The sequence below is a fragment of the Ananas comosus genome, linkage group 19 (assembly GCF_001540865.1).
Source record: "Ananas comosus cultivar F153 linkage group 19, ASM154086v1, whole genome shotgun sequence".
Taxonomy (NCBI): domain Eukaryota; kingdom Viridiplantae; phylum Streptophyta; class Magnoliopsida; order Poales; family Bromeliaceae; genus Ananas; species Ananas comosus.
In genome coordinates this window covers 1,870,042-1,877,108 of record NC_033639.1, presented here as the reverse complement: position 1 = coordinate 1,877,108, position 7,067 = coordinate 1,870,042, and positions in this window count along the sequence as shown.

The following is a 7,067-nucleotide window of genomic DNA, read 5'->3' as shown; positions in this document are numbered from 1 at the left end:
ATAGGGACTAGCTAACTAGTATATATATTATATATATTTTATACATATTATATATATATATTATATAGTATTTATATATATAAGAATTGAACTAGAATACTTTTAGAAGCACCAACTCCTTGGTGCTTCTAAGTTTCTAGCCCTTGAATCCACTTCTTGATTACTAATAACCTTTGGATCAAACACTATTCCACCTGGCACCACTTACCACCACTTACCACCGTCATCTCAACCTCACATCTCTCCATCCAATGGCTAAAAACTCAAAAGCACCACCTTCATGGTGCTTTTGAGATATTCTAGCTCAACTCTCTCTCTCTCTCTCTCTCTTTCTCTCTCTCTCTCTCTCTCTCTCTCTATATATATATATATAGAGCAGGGCTGTTGTGCTCTCAGGAGCACGGAGGCCTCCGTGCTCCTGAGCCGTTTTCGATGATGGAATTTTCGAATCGACGATCGGCTCCGTTAGACTTGATCTAGCGCATTTAAAGTTTCTAGAAAATAATTTTTGCGATTTTTTGATATCATTTACCTAGTGATCGAAAGGATTCAAAATCCATAATTTTTAATGATTGATATCTGCTGTTTTCAAATTTAACGGTGTAGAAGTATTCAAATCAGATGAAATTTTGATATAAAATTCTTTATACTATCTACAACAAGATCTGATCAATATTCTGTATTTGGAAAATTTTTATGATATTATCGCCATTTTTATAGGATTTATTGTCAGCCGTTAAATTATTATTTTGAACTTATTTTTTGATTGCTAGCTAAATTGATACTCGATAATCGCAAAATTATTTTCTAAACTTATACGTAGATTTAAGTTTAACGGAGTGATCGTCGATTCGAAACTCCATCATCGAACGGCTCTAGGAGCAAGAGGCCTCCGTGCTTTCTGGAGCCGAGCTGCTTCTTCTCTCTCTCTCAGTCTCTCTCTCTCTCTCTATCTTCTATATATATATATATATATTTATTTATATATATAATATTATATATATATATAATATCTATATATATATAATAAAATTAGGTGGATCTTTAACTAGTAAAACGCCTTTTTGTTATCAAGTTTTTACCCCTTGGATGAAATTGTATTAGGGGGATGATATTAGTGCGTTAGAGTTGTATGTTGGTACCCCTAGGTTGAGTGGTCCCCATGGATTTATTTATTTTATCAATGTGTTGAAATAATGAAAGAGTTTGATCACAAGGCTAAAACTTGGCGAGTGCAACAATGGAATTTTGCCTTACTAATAGTAACCCATTCAATCTCTCTCTCTCTCTCTTCTCTCTCTTCTTATATTATATTATATTTTATTTATAGAATTGGCTGGAATATTTTAATGTAATACGCTGGTTTTGTATCAGTTTTTTTTACCCTTTGGTATGAAAAATTGTAGGGTCGAGATGCTGTTGTCGGTTAGAGTGACGTGGCTTCCTCGTTGAGTTGGTCCCCGATGGCGTTTATAAGTATTTATGCCAATTTGGTTAGAATAATGAACGGTTGAATCCAAGGCTAAAAAAACTGGTAGCCACATGGATATTTGCTACTAATAGTAGCCAGTCACCTCTCTCTCTCTTCTTCTCTCATCTCTGTCTCTCTCTCTCTTCTCTATAATTATATTATATATATATAATTTTTATTATATATATATCTAGTAGAATAGGTTGATATCAGTTAGTAAACCTCCAAGGTGCTACCGATTTCTTAGCGTCGGATTCTTTCGCGATCAGTGCAGATGAGGGGAAAGAATGCAATCCGAAATTTAACACTACGGAGCGCCGTTTCCTTTCTTCGAGCCGTACAGTTGGGAATTTGGGGGGAACCCTCTGGTCTCATTTCTGCACTCCTATCTCTCTCTCTCTCTCTCCTCTCATCTCTCTTCTCTCTCTCTCTTTTCTCTTCTCCATCTCCCAATCCTAAACTTCCTCCATTCCTGTCTCTCTCTCTCTCTTCTCGCTCCCTCGCTCCTCGGATCGGGCCCGCGACGGCAATACTCTCATCGCCCTCTCGCTACCGACCGACAAAACCGCCTCTCCGCCATTCTCGCTCGATATGTAGGGGCGAGTTTGGTAGAGGTGAGGTCCTCTCTCCAGGCCCATCCGCACGCCTTCGCTACCGACCGCCACTACCCTCGGGGCTCTTTTATCGAATTTTATCGTTCGTTTTGGGAGGTCCTTTTCAAAAAAATTTTTAGTGTTTCTATTTTTAATTAAAATTTTTTTCCCCATTTTGTTCCCAATTAGCCAGCATATGAGACTATTTACTTTTCTAGATTTGTCCGGGATCTTGCTGCAATGCTTTTGCTAGGCATCGTAAATACTTTTTGTTTTTTATGTGATTGAGTTGATTGAGAGCTTATATATGTTATGAGGTTACTAATGTCACCATACTTGGTTTCAGCACATTGTTTTTGATGTTCTTGTTCAACATTGAAGCCTGATTAATTGTAGAATTCAAGATTTGTTAGTTAAGATATGCCTGTCATGTTCTTTATATACTTCTCAATACTAAAATTTTGCCGTGGAAGTTTAGTGTATTATTGCAATATGTTTGAGGTTGATTGTTGTATGATATTTGGTAGTTGTCTAGTTAGTTAGGAAATTCGGGGGGGGACGATTAACAAACTTAAATTGAGAGTTGTCTGGGGTTGGAAATTTAATGTATTTATATTATAGAGATTTGTATTAATTTTCGGCCCGAGCAATGATTTAATTTGATTTTCATTATGTATTATTTTTTAAATTGATCGTGGTGAGTTATTATTATTAATTTGGAAACTTTCTTTACCATTATGTTTTAGAGTTCAGACTATTTATAACTTCACCAAGTGAGAGTTGTTTTTTCCAATTCATTAGGCTTGACTTTGTCGATTTTTGGAGAAACGAGACAAATTATGTCGGCAACTAAAAAAGAATGCAGATATGTGATCATGAACAATTGTTCACTACAAGATTTTGGGGAAAGGATATGCATTTAATTTGTGATATGATCTCTGATTTGAACTCTTTAGTTTGTAAAAAATTGAAGAGAGGAATGTTGCGGTATCAGGTTTTATCTTTTGGAACTATATTGGATTTTGTTTTTTGGTTCGAAGGTGTTCATAGTTCAGAATTAAATATTTTCTATGTATGAAATGTATGCGTTTTATTTTCTATATGTGTTTATGGTTTTTTTTTGCTAAATTTATGATGGAAAAGAGGGAAGAATGGGAGAATGGCCAATCACATACGAGTCTTTCGATTTTGTGGAAAACAGAGTTATAAGAGAGTGTTCCATCGTGGTAAATCCTGGAAAGACCATTTAGGTTGTTGTTACTATGGAAAAAAATCTGAATTGAACAATCGATTGTGAATTTTTCAAGTGGTGCTTTTCAGTTTTATTGCGTCACAGCGAATTGTTCTGACGGGTTACGTCGTGTGGAAAAGTACATCTGTATTCGCGATACAAACAGAGTTCTCCACCCTGATGCTGGTATTTTCCTTCATAACCATAGAATTAGAGTCGAAATAAAGACAATTTAAGCAATTTGACAATAAGCAGCTTATAGATTATGGACACATGCACGTATGAATTTTGCAGGATTAAGATACCTATTTTGAGGGTACTGTTTGTATTACTAAGCAAATGTTATTTATGAAGTATTTATGTGATTTGGGGTGTATTAGATGTCATGGAAGGTATTTTGTTGATTTGGGCTGTATTAGTTAATTAGGAGTTTAACATGGTCAGTTTATTTGTGTATATGTAATAGACAATTATCTTTATGGCATTGTGTTTGTCTAATGTCTTTGGATGTTCAATTATATTTGACATTTTGTACTGATGTTTGAGATTGGATTCTTAGTTATATTTGTATATTGTAGTTCATTTGTACTTTCCTTTTTTTTCTTTTTCGATTTGAGGGTACAATACGCAAAGTCTTATACTACGAGAACTTTATTTGAAAGTCATTTCTGAGCTATGTAGAGTTTGACAGTTCCAGAAGTCCTGCTTCTCTACAATGGACAAAGAGTTAATGCTTTACAAGGACAGGTTCCGAGTCTGCTCTCTAAAGGAACTGATTTAGTTTTAGTGTGTTTATTTTTTTTTCATCCAGGTTGTATATACAAAGGCGAAGAAGCGTAACATAGACTAGAAGCCGGAGACATTTACTAACTAGATTTTGGAGACGAAATTTTGATTATTCTTCCAAACCAAGCGAAAAAACAATTTCCAACTCCGAAATATGGCTGATGTGAAGTAATACTTATGTTAAAGAAAATTATATGTCTGGAGAGAACTTTTCTTTGAAAGTAATGAAGACAACTGTTAAACATGGGCTATGTACAGCTTAGCACATAAACAGGGTATAGCGAGGACAACAGATAATACCCAATTAACAACATCAAAACTATCCTTTGAACATCAAATAAAATTAAATTTTTTTTTGAAACACACTAATAAAACCAATAATAACCCAATAACAACATCAAGTTCCTTTGAACAAACATAATAACCCCAATACAACATCTAAAAGTTCCTTGAACATCAGCAAACATCAAAATCTTCCTTTGAGCATATTTATAAACCCTACTGAATACCCACTAACATATCACGAAAAATATCAGATTAGGAAGTTATGTTCTTTGAACAATGAAGTTGATGACTTGGAAAGAATTAACAACTCAAATTAAGACTAAACTTTTCCACGTGAGAGGCACGCTCACGACCTTCTGGTTTTCATAGTTGCGTCACGGCTTGTTTTTCTGATAAAGGTGCAATGCAAAGAACTCCAAAATATTATAAGATTGATAAATACATAATATTGCAACTATAAGTAGCTAACAATAGATTTGACCTGACCTGGCTAAGTAGGATATCTTGTGTCTTTTTTCAGTGTTGGCCCTGTTCTAGATTTTTTCATTGCTTTTTCGCAGAAGGACTTATTATCTTTGTGGTTTTTTTTTTTTTACATTGCGGATTGGCGCGAGGATCACTGATATTGAAAATCAAAAATATTGCTTTGTTGAAAAATAGTGCGGTGTGATGCTCACAATTATTTTAACTTGTGATCTTGTTGTTCTCTTTCAATGATTCAAGAGCTTTGATTATTTCGTAAAGTTCGTTTTCTCACAGTCATTCATTATTCTCAAAGTCATGGATGCTTCAAAATAAAAATTTTTGCATTTTTAGGTGTAAGTGATTAAGTCTTGTTCCCCTTTTGCATTTGAGGAGTCACCTGTTAATCTTTGAGAATTAATGCTTGAGGCCTTTTTTTGCTTTTTAGTCACCGTTATTATAATATAGTTGGAAGGAATTCTGAATGATAGTCGAGAAGTGGGCATAACTTTTATGACATGTGAAATAAAGGACACTAGATTCAAAATCTGCACGAGCACTCCACTTTCTCATAGATGACTTTTGACAGTTATTAACTTAGTTATTACCTTGGGGGTAAGGTAAGGTTTTTGTGTGGTATTATGTGAGCAATTGAATTCAACCAACTCGTCAATTTAATATCCTGTACTGTCCATCGAAATTGATTCTTAAATTTGAAATAGGTTTTTGTTGTACCTACGAGTATGTTTTTCACATAGGATTATGTGACATAAACGATTCACATTCTGCTGGACTAAGTCTTGCTCTCATCTCCTTGTCATAGCGATCTAACCATCTTTTCAAATTGTATTACAAGCTTACGAATGATGTATATGATTATCCATGAACATTTTAAGTTAGAGAATTATCTCTCACATCGTTCGAGGTGGTCCATTTCAGCAAAGAATGATCTAGTAAGATAAGTAGGTACTCCAGTTGATGTTTCGGATTTCCTCAACATGAAGGATGATTGTTTATTTTGATCCTATATTTTTCATATTAATATGCATCTACTTTAAACCTCCGATGACCGTTATGGCTATCTGATGATGAATACTCTTTTTTGAACTTCTTTCGGTGCTATAAGGATACAAAATCGTTTTCGCGCTTTCCCTATAATGTTTGCCATGAAACATTATGCACTGTTAGTTTGGAAAACATTGCTCGTAATTGTTTTCTCTATAGCTGAAGCTCCATTGAGTCAGTTAGTGATTGATGATAGGGTGTTTCTCATAAACTGCTTGGAAGCAGTTCTAAATAACAAACAAGTATTTGAAGTTTTATCTAAAAGAGCACAACGAAAAATACGATGACGGTGATCATGTTTACGTCCTATTGAATGGAGCAAAGCCATGGATTTTATTTGTTAATATGTTGTATAAAAAGTACAAACTCAGCCAAATTTTGATATGCAATTCTGAGTCTACCATCTATCCAAAAAATACATTTTGCGTAACCATGTTTTGGCTCATCACCTTCATAGGATAAAAAAAGAAGGGTCCTCATAGCTTGCAGCTTCAAACCGAAAAATAATTTGATGTATGGATATATCAATTCTTTAATCTTCGATTCTTTCTGAATCTCGATTATTCTAAGGTCCTTCTGTTAAAGTTATATTATGTGATCTCCTTCATATGGTATGCCATAAATGACATATATTTGATTTGTATGAGAATTCCTGCTCGACATCAAATATGAATTATTTTTTTTTTTGCATCGGTGTTATTATCGATGAGAGCCAAAAAAACGGGATTTAGAGGGACTTGGCAGCTAAGCCAAATGGTTATGTTCCTCACGATGCACTAACTTATATATATTTATACTATAATTCGAGATATATTTATATATATATAATAATATATATTATATATATAGTCCGGGGGATACAAAATATAAGCCAAGGGCTTGATGTTTTCGAGTTTATCTACATTCTTGATTTTAACTTTTTGATTATTTTTATGTTAGATTATACTTATTCAATACCATCAACACTACCTAGAGGCAGCATATTAATCTAATGCAAGTTTTCTCATTAGGGCTAAAACTGAGATGCAACATTTCGCTTGGTCGCTTTCGGTGTAATATCACTGTTTTATACTTTTACTATAATAACATATTATTAATATTATTATATATATATATCTTAATATATATATATATATTAATATATAATATATATTATAATAATATATATATATTA